This window comes from Passer montanus, unplaced genomic scaffold, assembly GCF_014805655.1.
Source record: "Passer montanus isolate IOZ18808 unplaced genomic scaffold, ASM1480565v1 scaffold54, whole genome shotgun sequence".
NCBI classification, from domain to species: Eukaryota; Metazoa; Chordata; class Aves; order Passeriformes; family Passeridae; genus Passer; species Passer montanus.
Window position 1 is genome coordinate 3,674,761 of NW_024370374.1, and position 24,776 is coordinate 3,699,536.

The following is a 24,776-nucleotide window of genomic DNA, read 5'->3' on the forward strand; positions in this document are numbered from 1 at the left end:
GGTTGAAACCACTTATCTGACTACTGTAATTGACAGGTGCACAAAGCTTCAGTTCTACTCAGCCACCAAATACTATCTCAACTGATGTGAGAATCCTGAACAGTCTTTCAGCAGTCCTGAAGAACACTAAAGTGGCAAATGTTAATTTATTCATCCATGTCATAGCAAAACATCAGAAAAACCAAAAAGCATGAGATTTAGCTAACACTTATTTAATTGTGTGTACATCCTGAATTTCCTGAAAAGAAAAAAATTCAGACCCGAAATAATAACAAAATATTTGGAAAGCAGTTATTCTGAGGAAAAAAAAACAACTGAGGATACGGCAGGGCAACAAACTGTTTCAATAAACAACAAATAACGCAATTGGGGAAAGATGAGCACATCTGATAACAGAAAAGATTGATATAGTAAAAATGTTGCTGATATAAAAATCAACAGTTTTGATGTGTGGCTTCCTGTGCCTTTTGAACTGGATCATGACTACACCAGGTCTTTTTTCCTGTAGCTTCACAAGTGGAAGGTGACAGCCCTAAGTGTGGCTCATGCTCTGGGAATTCAGTCATCTCCTAATCACAGACTGAGAGAATTTTCTGTACCATGACATGTTGTCCTTTAAAAGCTGCACAAAGTCCATCACGTAGCTGAGAAAATTGCAATGCACGACACAAGCTGCTGTAGATGGTCTTAAAAACTTTTCCCTAGAAAAACACCACAGCTTTTTACTAATGGAACAATTATATCACCCAGTTAGTACTGCAAAAAAAGCCAAACATACAAGCTGCAATTTGTGTGTAAAACACACAATAGTGTGCCAAAGAATGTTTACATTATAGGAACATTATATGCCACAATCTTGTGAATGTGCAAATCATTTCCTTTCAGTTTCATCTCTTTTTTCCCACCATTTTTCATACTTCTTTTTATCACTCAGGATAAAACATCTTATAAAAAGATAGTGTATATTCAAATGGGTTACATAAAGATGAAAACACATATTCTTCCAGCCTACTAAACTGTTTAGTTATTCGCTTAGTCTGAATGCCAGGAAAAATTTGCCATGGCAAAAGAGAGGATTCATCCCAGAGGCAAAAGAGAGGGAGGAAACTGATCCAACAAATGAAAATGTGTGAGACTTTCATGGCACAGAAAGGATAGAGCACATCAGATGTAGGACACGCTGAGCCACAAACCTGCCTAAAATCATCCTGCTGTCATCCCATCGTGGTGACCATTTTAAGTGCTTCCTATCCCCATCTGACTCAAGGAATTGTGTTGAGAAATAACAGGGAAATACCAGGAAGGAGCCTGATGAGTCTGAGTGAGGAGCAGGAATGCATCCTGGTAAATAAGTCAGGAAGTTTTGTTGGGGCAAAACAGTGTCTCCTGCTTGAGTACTTTTGCTTTCAGCACAGAAATTTGTCATGATTTGTGACTAAAGAGGGTCACACCTTACAAGGACATGGAGCCACTTGCCTACTTCTAAGCCAAGCTAGAAGAGGACCCAAATACTCCCATAATTGTGAAGTCACATGGAAGAATTTAGGTCAATCTAAATGATGTGAAACTTTCTTAAGCAGCAGTAAATTAAAAGAGAAAAAAGGTTTCAGTCATCTTTATCTTATCTGCATTTCTGGAAACTCCAGAGTCATATTTTCTACTTTCCTCAGCAGTCAATTAAGCCTGAAAGACAAATCCTTTTAAAAATGAAAGCTGAGACTCTTACATCATTAACTTCCTCTAGCAACAGAAGAAATATTGCTAGATTCACAAAAAAAATTCCTAAAGAGTCATTTTATATGAACCCACAAGGGATGTGAGTCTTCTATTAATTATATTCACAGACTCAATTGTGTTCCCATTCTTCCAAAAGGCACAGTTTTCTACAGGGGAGTTATTTGGAGAGATTAAAATGTATCAGTCTCACTGATATTTTCAAGGCAGTTTTCACAACCACATAGTCCTTATTTTACCAATCTAGTGGCACATCACAAGTCTGTTTTATTTACTGTCTCAACTGCTGGGAGAATCCTAAGCAGTATTTCAGCAGTCTGAAGAACAGCAAAGTGGCAAATGTTAATTTATTCATCCATGTTATAGCTAGACATCAGAAAAACCAAAAAGTACAAGATTCAACAAACACTTTGTCATTTAATTGCGTGCATTTCCTGAATTTCCTAAGAAGAAAAAAAATCAGGACTGAAATAATAAAGAAACATTTGGAAAGCAGTTATTCTGAGAAAAAGAAACCCAAATGGGGGCATGGCAGGGCTACAAAAATAGAGCAGGTGAACCTATGGCCAGCTAATGCTAATGCTCTGAAGCTCTCAGAAACGGCTGTTCACAAATAAGGGTGCCAGGGATGGCAGAAAAATAATTTTTTAAAGGAAAAAGAAAAACCAACCACAGAAAGCTTAAACATAAATCCTCACAGAAATGTTAAGATTAGATACTAACTAAGCAACAACTGAACTAAGGGGGAAAGTAGTTGTCCAGAAATATTTGATGAGCCAACCACTTAGGAAAAAGGGGGATTGTTTAGTGTGATAGCTAGGGCTATAACAGCAAAAAATGGGATGAAATTAAGAGGGAAGATTTAGGCCAGATATCAACAAAACATCACAGCAGAGTTATTGTACTGTGAAATAATCTCCCAAGGGGTGCAGCCGAAACCCCATGGTAAGGGAAATTGAAATTTAACTCAAATTAGAGCTAAAAACTTCAGTGCAGCAAACAATGCTGCCCCCCTGCAATGATTTAATAGCTTTTCCTCCAACTTCTGTTCCATCCTAGAATGCACAGTGTAAGGCAGTTTTAGAGGAAGAATGTTTTTAACAAAAGACACAGTTTTAGCTAAGTGTGCTGAAGTTTAAACATCTACCACAGCACCAGCCATCACTACAGCACCTGAACATGCAATATGGACAAGGTTTTCTTGTGTTTTGTTGGTTTTTTTGGGTTTTTTTTAAGTGATCCTGGCCTTCAAAATTCTGTTTGATCTCCCATTTTAACAGCTGAAGCAGATCAAGTTGAAACCCCACCCGAAGAGATGATTAGGAACGCTCAAAATGCACAGCAGCACACCAAAACCAGGACAATGTTACTGCCAGTTTCAAAAATGGAAGCAATATTTACCACGCAAAAGCTAAAATCCCTTTAATAAGATGGTGAATTGGAGCAATTCCACACTTTCCAAACTTACTTGGGCACAAACACTTTTCCTAAAACAACTTGTAATTTGCCTTTTTTTTTCTTTCCCACCACTGGAAAGATGCAATCCCTCACTTTGTATCTCTGCAGAGCTGCCAGGTGACCATGTGAGTGATAAATCTATGTGGAAAATACACTCAGGGTCACTGTGCTTCCTCATAAAATGCACAAGTCATGCTGTGATTTTTGGATGTAGTTTTTCCTCACCCAGCTAAGGCATTTGACTAAGCACCAAGTGAGAAGCACCAAGACTGGCTCACACAGAGTTTTTCCTACATATTCATGTCTCTGATAATAAAATTTTTTGCTGCTGTCCACATTTGCCCTTTCTTCAATATTTTCTGCAGCACTGCCTGTGGTCAAACTGATGCAATTGCAACACGATGAGAGGCAAATTTCAGAAATTAGTAATTTACACTATGCATGAGCAACTGAAAAGAGAAGACAACATGGAAACTTCATCAAAATTATAATCAATACTTCACTTCCTTTTGCTTGTGTATCAAAGGCCCCTTTGCAGGATCTAACAGCTGCTTTTGAGTCCTAGTAGTAGCTGCAATACAAAGGAATTAAATTACATCTCCCTAAGAACAGAAGACACTCTGGTCATATTCAATAACTGGTGGGTTATAAGCAATATCCCAGAAAAGCTGAGGTGGACTGAAGTTTTTCTTAATAGACACCTGAATTAATCTAGAGAAACCTCCTCTCTTCTGACAGTACATAGGCACATAGTGTGTGCCTATTTGAAACTAAAATTCAGTATTAAAAAAAACCCACCTGTAATATTTTCCTTTAATTTTAATTGGTTTTGCTGTCCAGAATTCAAAACCTTTCGAGAGATGAGCTAAGTTGACAATTTTACACACAAAGATATGTTTTAATACTTCCCTAATGACATCCAGGGTGTGACAAGGCAGGAGATGTTGCAGTGCCAGGGATGAAACTCTGGGTGCATTTTCCATGTGTGGCAGCCTGGAGCAGCACTAAACCCAGAGAATATTTAACAATACCAAGACCTCCACTCACACCAACCACTTGGAAAGGCTCTATGGACTCACATCCCCGGGTTCCTAGGAAAATTTTCTCTGCCTGTTGCAAGGTGTCCTGAAAATATCCAGCTGCAGAAAGCATTTTTCAGCTGAAAATGACCAGTGCTGCCAGTCTCCACAGAGTCTTCGCCATGCCTAGAAATATTAGGGATTTCATGGGGCACATTCAGGACACTCACCCCAAGCAGTTCCTGCCTTCTACCAAATGAATTTCAAATATCTGTTGCTAATATGTGGTGCAAGGGCTGGTAGAAAGTTCCTATCCATTTCTTACAACCACTCACTCAAGAAAGTCTTGCAGGTCTCTTGCAGTAAAGGTGAATTTTCACTGTCTTCAGTGGCTATAGTTGGATGATCCAGAGCAGCCCTGGGATACAGGAAGATGATTACTTTCTCTTTGGCTTCCAGAAAGTGAATCCCATCATCTTCCCAGGAAGTGAGAAAAGTTTAATGCATGGAAACTGCTGACACTTGCAAGGATTTGCAGAGCAGCTGTTTTCTGTTTTAAATAGAAAAACCCACAGGAAGTCTGCTTCCAGCAGGTAAAGAACCAATTTTCAGAGCAATGATGCTTTTGCATATGTATAGCAGCTTTCACCCACAACAGAGCTCAAATTAACAGCATGGTTGCTTAGATTTAACACAGACACAATTTTGGGTGTCTTTCAGCAGAAATCTAGGACTAGACTTCTAGATGAATGAGAAAATTTCTGAGAAATTTTTGATGGACACAAGCAGGAAAAATTTTGGTTTTGTGGAATTTCCAAAGCACAGGAATTGCTCCACTACAGTGCTCCACCACCACATGGAAAAGGGTGAGTGGATCATTCTCAACTATTATTTTCAGACAATTGTCATTATGGCCTATCCCTCTCCTCAATAGGATTTGCAAAGAAAGAGGCCTAATTAATTTTAAAGGATGTAATTTAGTAGGATTCGAAGAAGCGTTAACACAGACCAATTTTGATATTGATGCATAAATAAAAAACATGCAGCTTTATGTTGCTCACACTGTATATTTATCACATTTAGTCCCACTAAAACCTTTAGGTTCCTATAGTAACCTTAGCACTCCTGAAGATAATGAGCTACCTTGCCAGGAGCAAACCTCACACAATTTTCTCTGTCATTAAAGAGCGTGGCACCTTCAGCACAGGGTGTACAATCTTTTATTCACAGCATCCCAGGATGGCTGAGGTTGGAAGTGACCTCTGGAGGTCACCTTGGCCAACCCCTGCTCAAGCAGGGCCACCTACATCCAGTTTCCCAGGACCACATCAATTGGCTTTCAAATATCTTCAAGGAGAAAGACTCCACACCCTCTCTAGACAACCTGGACCAGTGTCTGGACACCCTCACAGGAAAATATGACTATTTTTAAATCTTATTTCTAAACACAACTCCCTGCATTTTGTTCTCATTGCTTCTCCACCTGTCACCAGTCACTGCTGAGTATAGTCAGAAAAGAAACCCTAAAACACATTTACAGGGAATGACAGTGCTAGTCAAAAAAAAAAAAAAAATAGAGGTATTTATGAAGTTTTCATTCTCCTACAACTCAGTGATTCCTATTTGCTTTGCCTCTGCTTCTCTAAGAAACAGCTCTGAAAGCTCAGCCTGAACTGTGTTTTTCCTTGAGTTACCCTCTTCAAGGCCAATGCAGGGAGTCAAAATAAAGCTACAGAGGTGTGGAGCACACAGGGAGCATGAGAAAAATCTGTTTTCTCATTCAGAGTAAGCTGTCTCTACTGCCAGTTTCATTAGTCTTAAAATCAAGGATTTTGGCAAATTAATCACCGAGCTCCACTAAAGCAGCTGTGAATAAGAAAGACTGTCTCCAAAAAAAAAAAAAAAAAAAAAACCAAACACAAAAACCACCAAAGCAAAATGAACAATAATCTTTAATCCTTGTATCCCTTTCTTTAAAATGGAGACCCCACCACTCACCCCTACCTGACAAGCACATTATGAGAAAGAATGATGTGCTCAAACTTTAACATAGTACAGACCTCAAGAAGACAATGTGGGTTGGACTAATTGACGCAAACTGAACACGATTTTCACTGCTTCCTTAGAGAAACTGCTCAAAATGAGGCAGTAATGGGCAGCAAATCTTTAGGCACTCCTCTGCACACAGGAATTCCAGTCCACTGGAATGCCAAGGGTGCCAGCACATCTGCCTTTACCATGGAGGCACCTGACGTATCTGGTATCAGAGATATTTGATATTAAAAAAGCAGGAAACCTGTCACAGGGGAGCCTGGCAAGGTGATGGAGGAAAAGTGTTATCCCCATGCTCTCTACAAGCACATTTCCATCCCAATTAAACCTCCCTAAATAGGCAGGGGGATTTCAAAGCAGCAGATTCACCGCCAAGCTCATGCTGCCCTTCCTGGAAGTTAAGATGATAAATCCCTTCCCACTGCTCCGAAAGTTGCCCAGCATGTTGGAGACATGTGTCAAAGGCAGGAGAGCTCTCCTAATGAGACCTGCTCCCTTTGATGTTTCCTCTGGATAGCAGAGCTGGCACAGAATGAATATTTTAGATGTCTTATGCAAAAAAGTCAAACAGTTTTCACCTCTGATAACCATACATCTTACTTTAAAGGCCTTAACTTCTAAATATTGGGGATGAAAGGTGATTCCTTTATGTCTTTTTTTTGCCGTTGAGAAGTAATTCTTCTTTTTTTTTATTAAAAATGAATAAGGTTTCACATTTTGTACCCTTGGTACACTCAGCCAACCAATGACATGCAGGTTAGAAATCAATACACACAGTTAAGCAGTGTTAATGTAGTGGGCAGCTCATTTCTCAATTAAAAGTGTTTTAAACGCCACCACATTCATTTTCATGTAGCCATTTGGAAAAGCCTATGGAGAAAATACCTGGAACCTTCAGGACATTAACCAGAGATTCTGCTGAGCCAGACTACTGGGTGCAAAGTTCAATTGAAATGTCTGATTTTAGTGAGCCTAGGCACAGTGTTTGCAGGTCACAGCAAACAGTAAAATGGAAAGAGAGAACATTAGGCACTGATTTTCAATAATGCTAATCAACTTCCTCAGGATGAACTTGCAAAGGAAAATATTCTGCCTCTTTTGTGCAATTAGTAAGACATCAGAAATTCATAACAAAGAAAAAAGGTTGAAGGAAATAAAGTTAATATCCCCAAAGAGTAGGAAAATAATTTCTCCTATTGCTGATGCTGCCTCATATTTGCAAGCCTTCTCTTAGCTTTAGGAAAGAATGAGAGCCCCTGAGGTTCTGAGATGATCTCTTTGCTGATCTAACAGGGTCTATGCCTTTGCTCATTCAAAAAATTTCAGAACTTGAAGAATTCATCTGGTCAGAGTGCACTTCAGAAAAGTCCTAAGCAGGTTCTGGGTATGCATCAATGGAAAGCAAATTCCCAAAATTCGGAAGACACACAACAGAACTCATCTGGGGAAGATTTTCAGAGAGGTTTTCAAAGTACAAAAAATTATTTAGGACTCTGATCCTCCAGTTCCAAGGGCAAATCTCCTTGCCCAGGCACAGAGCCAGAGCCTCTGGAGACACAGCCGTGCTGACATGGAATGGCTCAACAGGGAAACAGCATCAGGAGCTCCTGACTTCTGCCCAGCTGTGCCTACAGCACCAAATCACGCCCTGCTCCTGGCTCTGTCCCAGGAACACAACCACTGGCCTGCAGGAGATTTGATAAATGGCACATGCTGGATGTGACCTGGTGCTTTACACTGGGATCTCCTGGACACTGTGCCAAAATCCCTGTGCTGCCTGAGGAAATGGAATCTCTTGATGATGATGATGACTTTGCACCTTTTGTTCTGCTCCTCTGTAGGCTAGAAGTCTCACAGGAGGTTTTCTTTACTCACTTTTCCTGTGCAGGTGGCAAGGACAGTCTCTACAACACATCCAGGACAGTTTTTCCAGTCTCATACCCCATGAGAAGATTTCCACAGCTACAGCCAGACACCAGAAAAACTGAAAATAAGAGGTGGCCTCATGGTTTGTCACAGGTTTTCAACCAGTCTCATCCCACCAGGTCAGTGGTATAGACTAAAATTCCTAAAAGCTCAGTCAGGGACATGATTCTGCCCCTCCTGCCCAGTCACATCTTTGTTTGAAGCTACTGAGGCTCATTCATTCTTGCTGATTTTATCTCATATTTCAGACACTACATTCACAGAGTTACACCACACACAGGAACTCACTGACACTCTTCAGAGAGTCTGGAAAGTACAGTCAAATGTATAGAAGATTATTATTTTGATTTTCAATGATGAGGTGAATTCTTGAATGTCTAACTGTCCAGCACTGAGAGGATGAGTATGAAGAGTAGGCTTCAATGTGTGGTGAAGTCTCTGAGAATGTTTTGGGTCATATGTGACAGACCAGCAAAGAGAAAATTGTTCTCCTTCATCATTCTGATGAATATTGTAAGATAAAGCTTCCAGTGTTCTGGGTACCACCTCATTAAGTGTCACTAATTATATAAGAAACCTTGTTCCATTCTCCATCCTGAGCTCCTGCCTCAGTGTCCCACTGCTCCTGCCTACCTAATGAGGTGGAGCAAATGATCCAGAATGCATTTTAATGCCTTCCTGCCCTGCAGAACCAATACACCTTCCAAAAAGCTGCATTTACATTTGACAGATTTCCAGCAATACACAGCACTGCCAAAAAAAAAAAAAAATTAAAAGCACTGTGCTCAACAGAAACTACAATAGATGTTTAATATATAGAGGAACTGGGGGTTGATAAGAACACAGGAGTTCCAAATTACGCAGAATTAAAAAAAAAATAATAATTTGTGTTCTCTGGCATCTGGAGCAAGAAACTTAAGCATTGCAGCACCAGTGCAGTGCAATCACAACACTGAGGCACTGAGTAATAACAGATTTTAGAACATTTGAGCAGCAGAAAGTAAACATAAGAATGGAAGACATTCCCTGAGTTGTGTCACAACTCTTGCCTTGGATTCTAACCCATTCCATGTCATTAGAAATAGAAATTAAATTTAAAAAAAAACACCTTTCACTCAGCCCCACATAGAGCCAAATTTTGGCACAATTCCTTGATGGCACAGTTAGAAGAAATTAGCTTGAAATGAGAGTAATTGGGATTTCTTTGAATCACAATATATTTAGTGGGAAAACCCCTCAGCCTGTTTGACCTTTCAGTGCTGTACCAGGAGCCCTGGCCCTCCTCAGTGTGCTTTAGGCAAAAACACACCAAGATGTAAAACAAAGCTGCCACAGTCAACTCAAGACCTGCACAGTGAAAACACTGTGATTTTGAGTATACTTTAGAAGGAAAAAAAAATATTACATGATTGTCAGCATACATTTTATCTGCCACTTGCTCCCTGCTTTCAGCCATCCATTGTGATGCACACTATAAATACACAATCTGTTATTTTCCCCCCAAAGATTGTCATTCATTCAGTACACAAACACCTGCTGAAGAAAAATTCAGCCCTAGCAATTAACGTTTGGCAACAATTTACTCAACTGACAATGGCATTAAGCTCAAAATAAAGCATTTAGCTCAACCTGAAATCCATTAATATTATTGCGTTGTGATGAGCATCAAATAACAGTAGATTTTGGAAAAGCAGCCTGAGACAAAGCTGCACACACAACAGATAACATGCATGAAGTAGAACTGCTTGTCAGAAGAGAGACTTCTTCTGCTGAAACCAGAAACATTCATTTAAGTTTATATTGTCATGGAAAACAGGTGCAAGGCTAAAAAATCAAGGGACTGCAGTCAATAAAAGTTAAACTCTTCTAATCTGTAGCCTCTAATCACGCCAGCCTGTACAGGAGAGTGAAGAACACTCACTTAAATTTGAAATATCTCTCCCCAGTTTTCAAGAGTTGCTTTTGTCAACCTTTGCCTTGTTTGGTTGATAGGACCTAAAACATTTCCTGAATCTGTTGTGGCAGATTAACCCCAGGCAGCAGCCAAGCCCCAGGCAGCTCCAGTGGCATCAGCAGAGAGAAGGTGAAGGGAAGAGCTACAAAACTTGTGGGTTGAGATAAGGACAGATTAATAGGGAAAGCAAAAGCCACACACACAGAAGGGGAAAAAAGAGACTAAATGGGTGATGAGAAATTTAGAATAAGGAAGCTCTGACATAAGAAAAGCTCTAGTTATTCAAGCACACCTCTGCATTACAAAATTTCCAACACTTCTAAGATCCAAAATCTCTTATCATTATTACACCATTTGGTGTAAATTTTTTTAGCAAGAAGTTGAAAACACCACCCATACCTAAATTTTCAGTTTTAACTGGCAGCCACATTTTATCATAAATCAATTTCAAAAATATTTATTTTAGTTTTGTCTAAAACTTGTTTTAATTGTTAGTGAGTGCACTTAACTCGTGATAAATCACATTTAAACCCAACTAAGTTTTCCACTAACTAAACTAATTTAAAATTCTACTGTTCACAAAAGTGGAACAATTCTGAATTTCTGTGACACAATCTGGGTGCCTAAATCTGATAAAACCTAATGGAAAGCAACTCCTAAGTGACTTTGAACCTTTGGCAACTTTCTCTGAGATCCCAGCTGCCCTTCCAATATGTGCACTCTGGACCAAGACTGGGAAATGGGCAGGATAGTGCTTGCATGGGCACCTTTGTAGCCTGCTGAAAACCTGTTAAATGCAGGATTTAATCCGAGTTGTACCTTGGAAACTCTTGGCCTGTAGGTAAGAATAGCTTTCAGAAAATTGCCCAGAGCAGTTTTTATCAAGCCCCTTGCTCAAAGAAGTTGTTCTCTCAGTTTGCCTGGCTGCAGATAAGGACAAGGTCACACTCTTTACTCCTCAAATGCTTTTTTCAGCCTCTTGGCTGTGACACAGCACTTGTCAGGTTAGTTTTGGGTTGCAGCCTAGTTATTTTCTCCTGCATCAGAGCATCAGGCTCCTCTTCCTTCTCACTGCATCCCTTACAGCAAATCCTCACCACAGCAGACACAAAGTGCCTGCCACACAGCATAGCCAGCTTCAGCAAACACAAAATAATTCCTCTAATAGCAGCCAAACAAAAGGATTTTGTCTTTATGTCTCTTAATGAAGCCAGCTATCAGTATTTTCACACAAGATCACCAGCGCCAGTTTAAATAGAGAATATAAGTTATACATTCATATAAATATCAGTGTGTGATTAAGATTTACCTGAAGGGGATATGTGAGTGCCTCTCAGTTTCTGCCAGTTTATTTTTGTCATGGTTGCAGCCCCTTTGGAAGCTCTCAAGGTCACACAATTATCTGCCTCCACTGGCTCCCATTCCCTCAGCATCCTCCCAATATTTTGGGTTAGCAGACACTCCTGAGGCACCCCAAATATCCTCAGCCTAAACATTCCTGTCTGCTGCTGCAGCTGCTCATCACCTGCACCTGTCTGAACCAAGCACAAAGCAGCAGCCAGCAGGGCTAATGGTGCTGGGGGATGAGCACAAAAGAGCACAGCCTCACTGCAGCTGGGGCAGCACTCAGACACCTCACAAGTGGCCCCCAGGTAACACAAAAGTGGCAATTAATTGTTATTTCAATAGCAAGGCTGCTTTCTTGGTCGTGGAAAGTGTGGGCTTGCACAGAGTGCAACAATTTTCCAGTCTAAATCTGATTTTTCAAAGTACTTTACAGCTCCTGCAGAGATCGAGCATTGAGCTACAGGGCCTTTAACAGGTTGTGTAATGATCAAAGCTTAAAAAAAAAAAAAGCAACAACAAAAAAACCCAAACTTCTTTGCCATTTTGAGAAACCTCTTGAAAATACAGGAACCTTCCTCTTATCACTCAGATGAAATTGAGACTTCCTCAAATTATCCTGCAGCAAAAAAAAAACCAGCAGAAACAAAACCAAACCCCAAGGAGAGGAAAAAAGTATATTATTCCTTTACAAAAGGAATAATTTACATGTCAGTGGCCTGGTTCCTGTCCTTGCCATGCCATTTTCCTAGCTCACATGCCTTAGGTGTCAGATTGCATGGGGAGGGTCTTCTTTTTCTCTTCCACCCACAAAATCTGCTCCAAATATACCTTTTTTGATAACTTCTTCACCCCCACCCCCCATAAGTGGAATATCCCCATGAAAATATCTGGTTTCAATTTTTCAATATTTCTGAAAAGAATAAATGTCATGGAAAAGAGTAATTCCTGAGCAGTTCTGGCAATGTGGAATATAAAAAGAAATAAATAGACTGAGAACTTTATTACAGAGTCTGTGTGAAACACAGAGAGAATTTCTGCCATGCTAGATTGGAGTTTACAGGCACACAATAGCTAAAGATGTGTTTAAATCATATGGAAAAGGACAAAAAAAATAAACTGATGCCTTAAAAAAATTATTCTATTTCAACTTGTTTCTAAAAAGGAAGAAAACCATGCAGAAGCATGAGGCCTTTTAGGTCACAATGTAGGTGGATTATTTGATTCAGATTAATCTGTGGTGTAAAGAGTGCATCAACCTGGCTCATGATTTGAACATCAGCAAAAGTAATGTAAAACCACAGCTTTCATCACCTCTTCTTTTTAATAATCCCTCGAGTCCTTTTTGGACTCTAAGATTTTCTCCAGGACCTGGTTGTGTGTGAGAGAATTACCTGACCAGCCCTGATCACAAGAAGATGCTTCTTCCAGAAAAACACTTGGCAATGTACAGTTCTCACAACAGCCACACTTGCTCTTTGGTTACATCTGTACCAATAAATAAAAATTAAAATTAATAAAAATATAATGAAAAATTAAAATAAAAATACACATAAAATACACATATATAAAAATACATATTATATTGTATTCTATATATAATGAATATAAATATATTAAATATATTTTTATATATAAAATATTTAAAAATAAAAACAAATAAAATAAAAAAATTAAAAATACTCTGAGCAGTTCTCTGTCCCTGGGGCCAAATCCTATGGAATTTTCCACACAGAAATCAGTAAATCTCCAGCACTGAGCTGGCCTCATCTGCCTGCAGGAGATGCTCCACAAAACTCTCAAACTAGAGCCAGGAATTCTCCAGGAGGACAGGTTAGGGATCAAGAGAACATTTAACAGCTATGTTTGTGTGCCTGCAAACTGCCACTGTTAAATTTACTGAATTAAAGCCATACAGGCAGCTTTTGCTTATTTTTTGAATAATTTGAAGTGCCAGGTGAACGTGTTAGTGCCACAGCTGGCTGGGTCACACCCCTGTAGGAATGGTGCATTTTCCACTGGATGGATTTCTGTGGCTCAGCCTTACTGCTGGGTAAAACTTAAACCAATGCACTTTTTCAAAACCACAGATTTACATCAATAAGACAAAGCTGCAATAATAGCAACACAGATAAAAATTACTTATATCAGAGAGTGACTCAGCTTCTCAAATGGCTCCTAGGGTAGGACAAACCTCTTCCACAACATAGCCCTGACTGTGGTGGGGGTTAATCCTGCTTGGTGCTGACAGACCCCTGGTGACGCCTTCAGCATCCTTATCCCATCATATCCCACAGTCAATCCACAGTTCATAAATTCTCCCCAAAATTCCCCCAAAAAAGCATTTCCTTTGCAATAAAGAAGGCACAAATGAGAGTTAACAGGAAGAAACTCTTGTTTACACCCAAAATATTTGGCCATGCTGGTGGTGCAGTGCTGGGGAACTCCCCCCTTCTGCTGTCCCTGATGTTCTGCTTACACTGACAAGAGAGGAGTTGCTCTAACTTCCCCTGAAACTTCTTTCCATCCTTTTCCATTTGTTGCCTTGAATTATTTTGAAATGTGCTCTGAGCTACAGGAAACATAAATTCCTTTTCCCGGGAGAACGCTGAGAGGTTGCAGAGCTGTCACTTATTTCCCACGATTCAATAATTGTTTGTTTAGTCTAGGGGGAAGAAGATTTTTATAACACTTTGGTTTAAAGAAGGGTGATTCCTTATTACAGCAGTGGCTAGATCACAGCTTATTGTACTTCTTATCACCTCCTTTGATAAAAGAAAAGAGCTTATTTTAGAATAAACTGTCAGTGGCATTGAGCAGAATCGGGATCGCTGCTCCAGGGTTTGCAGAGACTCTGGAGATCAGCAGGAATATTTGTCATTGTCACAAGCTGCTATTAATGCAGTGCTTCATTTGAGAATTTCAACTCCCAAAGGACAAAAGACACTTGTCAGCTCCCCGAGGAGGGGAAGGCTGCAGGCTGGTGTCTGTCCTGCATTTAGCACTTCACAGCTTCTCTGGGGATGCTCAGAACAGGAGCCAGCAAAACGAGCAACAACCATCAAAAAACAAAACACAAACAAAACAAAATCAAAACCTTCAAGTTGCACTTTGTGGTGCGAAGAGAACAAACTTTGCTGCAGCACTGGAGGCACACCAGCTCAAAATATTAGCTGAGATTTGGGCCTGAGCTTCACTCACAAACCCACCCTGCAGGATGGGAGAGCCTCGGTGGTGTCTCCTTGTGCATGGAGATCTGTTCCTACAGGAGCAAGAACTGAGCCCATGTACAAAACCCAGCCCCAGTGGCAGGAAAAAAATGTAGGAAAAGTTCTCTGCAGGGGAGGAATTTAACAGCTGCGAGGATTGCTGCACTCTTGCTGCTTTAATCACTGCCAGAGCTGCTCTGCCCAGCCCACAAAAGAGAAATCCTCATTACCTATTCAAGAGTCATTTTCTTCTATCAACAGATTTCTTGGGGTGCATATTGATAGTTTTATTTGCCCCTGGTGGAGAAGACAGGATGTTTGAATGTCCAGAAAAGGTATTCTATCCACTTGCCTTCTTGCAATAGTTAACAAAATGGAAATTTGAATAATTACCAGTGCAGGCATCTCCACTCTTCTTTACCAACAGGATTTTCAGACCTGGGAAAAGGTTTATGACCTGTAAGGCAAGAGATGGATGAATCTAACCACTGGCTGAATTTAAAAAGGTAATCACTTGCAAAATCTTCACAGATTAAAAAAATAGTTCTTATGCTTTTATTTTTTTAATTGATAATACATTTATTTATTCACTTGATGCATCATTAACACACTGCTTCATCACCTGAACATTCAAGTGCACAAGAAGCAGCAGTGCCTCATAACCATTGCAAACAAAAGCCAATGTTACTCTGAAAAATAAACGGGCTTTGACTTTTATTGAATTATAAAATCTCTTTCTTCTGGTTTGTTTTTTTTTGTTTGTTTGTTTGTTTTCCTCTTTTGAAATCATACCAGAAACACATTTATCTAACTTTGGAAGCCAATAGACTTAGTTTGCACGAGGGAAAAATCTGTGTAAGGGTTGTTATTCTTCCTCAGAAGAAAATGGAAACAAATAATATGGTTTCAGACCAATTTACAGTTGATAGGAGTATTGGAATTCCTTGTATCTCCTCCCGTGAGTTACACAGCCTTGGAGCAAATTACATCGTGTTCAGCACAGTCTCAGACTGGGAATTACAAACAATACAACAGTCTCCAGCCATCAGGCGCATAATGCTAAATATAATTTGCACTAGATTACTTGTTTCTAAAATTATATCACTGTTACCTAAAGAGTGATGCATGGAATTATTTTTTTTTCATTTCCTTACTTTTATAGAGCCTTACAAAAGACAAATAAATGTTTCACTGAGGAAAACACGTATCTGTAAAATGGTGAAGAGTAATTGTCTTCATCAGTATCTTTTCCTATTTTTGGTATTTCTAGCTATAAACAAAATATCTAAATATTTAAGCATGATATGTCAGCTGCATTGCCTGACCAGGTGTTTTCTGGGCAGCTCCCTGAAAGAAAAATTTTTCTTTTTCTTTTCTATGGGCTACCAGTTTGGAATAGCATTCACATGTTTTGAGAGACACAAAATAAAATCAATGTTTGCAGGAAGTAGATAGAGCCCAACTTGCAAGTGACTGACAAGTCTTGTTCTGTATTTGGTCTTCAACTTAGAGGCTAAAAACATAAGGAATAACTTTTTACAGAGAGTTATTTACTTTTTACTAATGGTTAAGAACTTGTTAATGTATTTACTTCCACAATCAGGAATAAATTAACAAAATTTATTAACATAAATAAACATAATAAATTAACAAAAAAATAAAAAGGGACTAGATAGTGATAGAATTTTCAGTATCCGGAGGAAGTTATTTTCAGCCAGCAAATATTTCCCACCAGGTTCCCTGCATCTGTTGCAAGTAATGAGGACCTAGAAAACACGTCAGGAATTGCAGCCCAGAACTGGCACTGTGCTTGCACCTGCTATGATGCTGGGAACAGACAGAAAACATCTTCAAGATATCTTTTTTTTTTCAGATGTGACTGACAAGTTTAATTTATTTGATATACTTCTTAGTTATGGGAGCAGCAATAATGCAACAGAAGGATGGTGCAGAGTTGCTGTGGCAACAAAGAACTCAAAGTCAGGGCATGAGGCATGAAGGGCCTGGGTACAGAGAGAGAATTCTCCCTTGGCATGGGAGAAGGAGAAGTTTTACAGCAAAAGGCAAATTGTAGAAATATAACACAGCACTCGCCCCTGACACTGGTAATATCCAGAATATATTAGTCTGAACAAGTCCTTTACAAGTCCCAGTTTGTGCACACTGATAGCAGCCAGCAACTCATGGCAAACACAGGAGTTAAATCTGTAAATCTATATGATAAATCTAAATCTATGTGATAAACCAGGACATCAGTATCCACCCCCGTGTTCTGCTGTTTGAAACAATGAAACCTAGAGGAAAACAGATCTCCCCTTTTCCCTGTTGTCCCTCTGGCCACCACATTGCACAGGTGAAGGTGTGAGTGCACCCTATATTCTCCCTAAGGCTGTCACACACAGTTCTCAATGCTCCCATTTCCAAAGCAAGTGATTTTCAGGACAGATGGATGCAACAGCTTCCATTTTCATTAGCTTCATAATCACTGGAAAGTGCCAGAAAAACATACTGTATTTTGAGCAAGAAAATTTTCATGGGCAATATTTTTTGGCCCCGCTGGAAGTATTTCCTTGTAGCAGGCGCTGCCTTTGCTCCCTTCACTGGGAAATCAAACGTTAACCAGAAATGCTAAGCTGTGCATACTAATGCCTGAGAAATAATTGAAATACAGAACAGTTACAACAGTATAAACTGCAAGGGACCCAGCCATCTGGAAATATTGAAATCCCTCCATGTTCCATGGGTTTGAGTATTTCTGTGGTGCTGCGTGGCTGCGCAGGAGGGAGCCAGACATCCCCAGGGTGCACATCCCACCTGGGCTTCCCGAGGCAGCCCAGACAGCAGCACCTCACAGGGGAAAAATGTCTCAGAGAAAGAAAAGGACTACCTTTTCCAGCCACCAGAGAGAGGCCAATCACTGGAAAAGGATGAGAGGAAATGTTACATCAGGTGGCAGCCAGCTGATGGGGCCCTTTGTAGGCCAGATGGGAAGGGAAAAAGTTTTAATTCAACACTTCTTCTTGAGTCCCATTGTGTCTGGTTGCACCTGCAGCTTGCAACTGAAAGAAGCTCCTTTTTTTTTTTTACAGTTTATGTCTTCTTTGGAGCTTTGTAATCATTTAGGCACAGCATAAAGGAAACTATCCCAACTGTGACTTACAATGTAATTATTTGTGCTGCAGAATTTGCTTCCATTATAAAACATCTGCCTTGCTTTTTTCAGCATGAATGTACCTTTGCTTTATACAGGTTATGCAACACTAAAGTTTAAGAGATCTTCTGCTCACTTTGCACATGGCTTTATGATGAGCAGTAATAATAAAATAATTATATTTCCTCCACAGATCTTTTTGCCAGGACTGAAATTGGATCAATACTGTAAACTTCAGCCTGCTGCATCTCTCAATTTAACCACCTCAACAAGGTGCATTAATCACTCCATGGCCATATTGATAGCATCAGGCATCCTTGAAATGTCTCTTGGTATTTAGCCACTCCAGTTCTGGAGGGCTGTGGAGCTCATTCTATAGCAACCATGGCTGTCACATTCATATTTTCTCTGGAAAAATCCCTTCACCCAGGATTTTTCTCCTGGGAAGCTGAGAAGCCTCAGAGAAAAAGGAAAACAATTTTCTCACGTGCTTCTCCTGTGTTTTGCTCATGTGGAATGAGGTTGGAGATTGTTTACCCACAGGTGATTGTTTCATTGGGTTCTGCTGTGAGTTGTTTTGACTCTTTGGCCAATCAGTGCCAAGCTGTGTCAGGACTCTGGAGAGTCAGGAGTTTCATTATTATCTTTTTAGCCTTCTGTAAGTATCCTTTCTGTATTCTTTAGTACAGTATAGTTTAGTATTCTTTAATATAATATAGTATCCTAAAATAATATATTAGCCTTCTAAGAACATGGAGTCAGATTCATCATTCCTCCCTTCATCAGGCACCCCACAAATATAATACCATGGCAAAAGCGGCTCTGCCAGGAGTCCCCCAAGCACAACTCACTAAAATCCAATAACTCTATAGGCTGTACACTATTTATTTCTTATACTCGTGTCCATTCCAGAGCTCTGTAGCAGTTTTACACCATTGAGCTGACTCTATTTGTTCCTCTTTTTTTAATGAAAAGCACAGAGAAAAAAAAATAGAATGATAAACATTTGCAGTCTAACTTTATTTAGAAGAGAACTTGTTAAAAATTAAACTTAACTTTATGGCAACTGTTGGAAAGGCCCAATTGTGTTAAGACTGAAACACTTGTTAACAAAGCAATTTATAAAAGAATAAAGATGCTTTCTAATTACAGGTAAAACTACAAGACAAATATCTGGATTTATGTCAACACAACCACTCTACACTTTTCAGTGTTCCATAATACCTTGGTGTCTTTATGTACTGGATTTATTCTCTACAATGAAACAAATGTTAAGACACCTCTTTTGTTTAAGTTGGTAGTAACTAATGGCTCTTCTTGGTAAATCCTTTGGAGCTTCACTCAGATTTTAAGATAATTACACACCTCAAAAAAAACCCAAAAAAACCTATCTGTCAAAGCACCTATTATTTTTTTCAGAATTTGAGTGAGAACTTACCTGTAAAACAGCTTTACAGAAACATTTCATCTATTAGCTTTAGTGAAGCTCCTTTGATCATCTAGTTTAAGTGAAAAATAGATGTCATTTTTTAAAAAAAAATCTCCTACTTAATTAAATCAAGTTCAATATTAAACTACATTTAAGTTAAATTTCCATTTGCATGCATACAATTGGACAAATTCCATGTAAATAAAATTAAGGGAAAAAAAGTTACCCGACGAACACACAAAAATGAAGGCTCTGAATAAATGCACACAAAGCTGCAGAGCTCAGAATTCTCCCAAAGAACAGCACAACTCTGAGCTGGAAAGAGACTTAAAAATTCTGTGCATTGTGGACAACCTTTACTCAGGGGGAAAGAAAGGATGAAGCACAAAGTTTAACCAAGAGTTCCAATAAACTTTTTAGAGCTTTTTGGCACCCACACTCCGTGTTTGGGCTTGCAGAGCAAGACCTGAAGCCTCTGACCCAGAGTGTCCCTGCACAAAAAATTAAATGTGCAGAAAGCTCCTTTTTTCTTACTGCAGTGCAGGAAGCCTGGGAAGGTATAATTTTCTCCTTTCATTTGGCTCTGACTATGACTTAAAATTTAAGTTTTGTTTCTTTACATTATCAGTAAGAAAGAAAAGGTTGTAGGGGAGAAGCATCCTAAAAGTTTTATTCTGATTCTTATTACTCTTTCTTTTAGTTACTATTAATAAACCTTTCTTTATATCTTTTTAAAATTTTAAACCTGCTTTGCTTTCTCCTAATCCTACCTCAAAACAAAAATAAGTGAGTACATCCTGGTAACTGCACTGGTGATTAACCAACACTAAACCCATCACACTAATTGGTACATTAGCCAAAACCACTACACAAAATTAGTGTTTCCACCCCGTTTCAAACTCAAACCTCCACAGGCTGAAATGCTTTCTGGAGCCCAGGACACTCCTGGCTGTGCTGCATTTTCTCCTCACTGCAAAGCTTTGGCTGCAGACAAACAGGCAGGAGGTGGTTCCTTTGAAAAGATGTGGTATTTTCCTGAAAATAAAATAAAATAAAAGAGGGGTGTAGGGGAGACACATCCTGCGAGGCTGTGGAAAACCTGCCTTTATAGAATGCTTAAAATACAGCCAAGCTGGGACTGAAAACATTGCTTTTCCACCTCCTGCTCCTGGGGAAGCACCACAGCTCCCAGGAAAGCGAGCTGAACTTGAAAGATAAACAAATTCCATCCTGCCAAGAGAAACCTGCAGCATCCTGTCCAGCCTTGGCAGCTCCTCCAGCTGCCCAGAGAAGAGGTGAGCACAGAGTCCAGCTGCTGCTAGGGGAGGGATCTGGTCACGATTGCACCACCTCGCTCCACGCTCCTGAGAGCCAAAATTGGCTCTAGAGCTGAAGCACCTGCAATATCCTTTCCTCTGCACCACTTGCTTAGCCTGGAAATTAAAAAGAAGCCATTGATGGCAATTTATGTGCACCAGGGTGGCTGTGAGAGGAGCTTGAGCACACTAAATTGCAAGTAACAGTTCTGTGACAGCTTAACAGAATGTAATCACCAAATTTGAAAAGTAAGATTGGGTAAAACAACAAAAGGACAAAGTCCCCACCCTTCTCACAAAGTTTTTTTTATAAGCTTTCCAACAAAATCTCTGACTGGGGATGGGAACTTCAAAGTGCCTGAGACACTGTGGCCATTTCTGCACAAGGACACGTGCATCAAAACCAAATCTCTGTGCTTGAGTTTGATTCAAAATCTGTACAAAAGCCTAACGTGCATCTCATTTCCATACCAAATCAAATGCCACTTTCATGAGAATTACATGCACTCAAATGGACAAAAGACTAGATTTTATAGATGAGATTTCTCTTTGTGTTAAAAGATTCCTCTGTACCAGTAAACACAGAATCCATTTTTCATACAGGCTCTTTCTGCAGAATGTCCATATCATCATATTTTCAGCTTGTACATACTTCCCAGTTGCTAGTGCTCCAAAACCCCCATTATCTTAGGAAGGGGGTTTCCCCTTCTTACCTTCAATTGCAATTTGAAAATATGTCTTGTCCGTTTTCTTATCTTTTCAGCTTTAAATCAATTTTAGCAGCTTGAGAGAAATGTGGATACTCAGTGCAAAGATGAAGGCATTAGTAAAAGGCTGAACAAAACATGCTGGAGCCAACCAAATACCTGGAGAGAGGGAGGAAAAGGAAGGAGGCCAAAATCAGAAAGGAAAAGGGACAGATGTGCACCTATATTGCACACACAGCTCAGGTAAAGGTAAAAAACATGCTATATATAATATATATATTATAAAACATATATAATGGCTATTTTATCCTAAACAGAAATATGGTAGGTGGCATTCAATGGACAAATCCCTTTTCCAGGAGCAGTGCTAATCCCTAAAATCTCAGGCATCTGAGACACTCCACATGTCCCTATTAAGCTACAACAGCAGAACAAACTGAGTCTTTTTAATGTTGTATGAATAAACTAATTTATATTGCTGATTCTCTCCTCCACCAACTCATGTTCCCGCACATTACTTGTTGTTCTTCAACCTTATGATTCTCAGATGGCAAATTAAGGGTGAGAAGATTCCTCACATTTGACTACAATTCATCTCACTTTCCTGCTCAGTTCATAAAAGCGAGAGGGAAAGAGACATTTCACCTACCACCTCTTATTCCTTTTAAAATGACAAATGAATCAGACTGAAATGCATTTTGGAATACCATACAGAAGAGCTTGCTTTTGCCAGCAGTACCTGAGTGAGATGGAAATTATCCACAGCAAATCCATTCTTATCTGAGCTTTGGTATTACCCACTTGACACTACTAGTCAGTAGTCGATTTGAGCGAAATAAACCTTATTTTTCCACAATCTTTAGGTAAAAAGAAAAATATCTGAAGGTAAAAATCTTCTCTGTGGGGGTTCTTTCTACTCCTACAGCAAGCAGGCAGTATGCATTTCATTTGGTTTAAAAGAGGCTTCACCCACCTGCTCCCCTCTGCCTTTATTTCCAACTTTCCTCCCTTACCTGCCGTGATTGCAATTGGTGCCATAAACCAGCTCAGCAAAGAACTTACACAGGGGAATTTATTGCCAGAGGCAACAACAATAGGCACTTCCCAGCCCCACAAGTGAAACTAATCACATTAACCCCAATAATTACAGCTGACAAGGAGCACAGCTGTGAGCCAAATTGATCTCGCAGGGGTGCCCACGATGGCATTGTCCCAGCCGGCACCTCACAGAGCTGGGCAGGCAGGGGGGACCATAAGTGGGAAGTCACTTTGCATCCAAGTTGGCATGGCAAGGATAAAATACTGTCTCCTGAGGAATGTTTGCATAAATTGAAGGGGAAGCAAACCCCCAGCAAAAACCCCCAGTCCGTCAGGGAAGGGCCTGCCCAGCAATAAACAGCATTAAGCTCTTTTTCCATATCTCTGGTGAGAATCTTGTTCAAAAGTGTTGTGTCTGACACAGAGGCCTCCATTTCATCACTTTCCACAGAGGCTGGAAGATGTGCTGCCTGCAGATGTGCTGTCTGCAGCCTGGACACAGCTGAGCAGAGCACATTTCCACAGCACTCCAGATACTGATTTGGGAAACACCTTCGTGTCCTGCAGAACTGATTTCCCACAGGCTAAAGCCCCTCAGGAAGATTAGCATGGCACAACCTGGAATGAGAGGGTGGATCTGCACTAATATTTAACTCGGTAAGGAACAGGCACTTGAAACAAACCTGCTGATGGTCTCTACTCCCAGTGCTCCCATTTGCTTTGGAGAGCACAGGGTCTGAACCCCTGGGTATGAACAGAGTAATAACACATTTTCCAAGCCTCCCATACTAAGGGCTGTGGTTTGTTGTTTGTTGCTATTACTCTTTGAACTTTTCACTTAAGTGAACTCAGAAATACTAAAAATCACCTGTGAAGGAACTATGTAACATATTCAATTGAACAAAAGGTCCTGTTCGGGTCAGTATTGCAATGAATTCTATTTTATTTTGTTTTAGACCTTCTTTACAAGGCACCAAAAGTGCAGTGGTGGGTAGAAAACCAAACAATGAAGGAACAGAGTCTGCAGAAGTAATTCATTTATAATCTTGGAACAGCAGGTCATAACAACATTTTCAGCAGATTACAACGTATATCCTTGTTATACATTTAAAATGCTCCTTTATCAAGGCAAGCAGCTACTTCAGCTGAAATTTTGCAGCACACTTATCAATAAATCATAATACAGAGTTCCTAAACAGACCATTCCAAGGATGACCATTTTCAGCGTTTAAATAATCCCTACAGGAGATGGCTGGGTTTAAAGGACACAGATTTTTTTGTCTTCAGGAAGAGAAGGGAGACCAAAAAATGCAGTCAGGACAGAGGCAGATTGTCAGTAGGAAGCTCTGGAGGCAGAGGGGACAACTCAGGAACTGACAGAAAGATGAGATAAAGCATTAGACATTTTGAGCAAGGACAGAAGGATGCAAACATGCTTTTGCAGGGCAAGAAAGGTCTATTTTTACCCTGCTTTTTCCACGCTGGAAGATTCCATGATGGAAAAGAAAATAACGCCGTAACAGAAAACGATCATGACCCCCACAACGAGCCTGACCTCTGCTAGAGAATGTGCCAGTGTGATGAGGGAAATGAGGAATCTTAATGAGTTAAGGGGAAAGCCAGTCATCCTCATGCACTGGGCTCCCCCCAGGAGATCAGCCTGAAAGCAGCATTCACTGCATTTTGCAACTTTATTTGTATTCATCCTGGTTTGTGTTTGAAACAGAAAGCAGGACTGTTCAGACAGAGACACAGTCTAGCTGTGAATTTCTTTTTTCCCCTCACATTTTCCCCTGAATAAATCAAAATGTACCTGCAAATCCTGGCACCTGTAGGACAATTTTGGGGCAGAAGGGTCTGAGGATCCTGGGCAGAAGGCTGGGGATGGGGAGGTGGCCACCAGCTGTGGCTTGCAGGAGGAAGACAAGGGACAGGCAGCTCAGAACAGCAGCTTGTCATCCGAGACACAGCTGTGACCCTCAGACCCATATCTGTGCTGCAGAAAACTCCTGGTAATCTGGTGCCTCCATTTCCTGATAACCTGGGGAATGAGGTCAGACTATGCTAGAACAGGATCTTCCTTTCTCACTTAAATCACACCACACAGAGCCAAATGTAAAAATTATGTCTGTGGCACTACATTAAACAGTCCTTTTGCCTTTCCCTGGCTTAACCTGGTTCTTATCCATCCTGCTGTGGGCAGCTGTTGATGCCTTGTGAAATGATGTTTAGTTTTTCTATTTTTCAGATTTTGTGCTGCTTTAGTGTGTGGGTCTGGGCTTCACGTGAGGGCATGGTGAGCTCTGTGCACAGAGCAGGGAGACAAAACAATTCCTGCTCCAGCTGGGCACCAAGGACAAATGATCCCAATCTCAGCCCAGGAGCACAAACCCCGTGGGCTGCAGAGAGAAAAACAAGCAGGATGGGACTGCAGGGGCT

At 40.2% G+C, this 24,776-nt stretch overlaps 1 long non-coding RNA gene across 2 annotated transcripts; it reads right to left on the bottom strand.

Annotated features, from left to right (window-relative positions):
- Nucleotides 1–459: 459 nt before the first annotated feature.
- LOC120509895 lies at nucleotides 460–22,406 on the bottom strand. 2 transcript variants are annotated; one of them, XR_005629359.1, is made up of 7 exons: nucleotides 22,313–22,406; nucleotides 21,306–21,458; nucleotides 20,183–20,311; nucleotides 19,286–19,346; nucleotides 15,090–15,153; nucleotides 12,882–12,975; nucleotides 460–701 (listed from the first exon to the last, which is right to left on the bottom strand). It is a non-coding gene; the product is annotated as an uncharacterized LOC120509895 (long non-coding RNA). The 2 variants fall into 2 exon arrangements; XR_005629360.1 differs by lacking the exon at nucleotides 22,313–22,406 and adding an exon at nucleotides 22,039–22,136.
- Nucleotides 22,407–24,776: the final 2,370 nt, after the last annotated feature.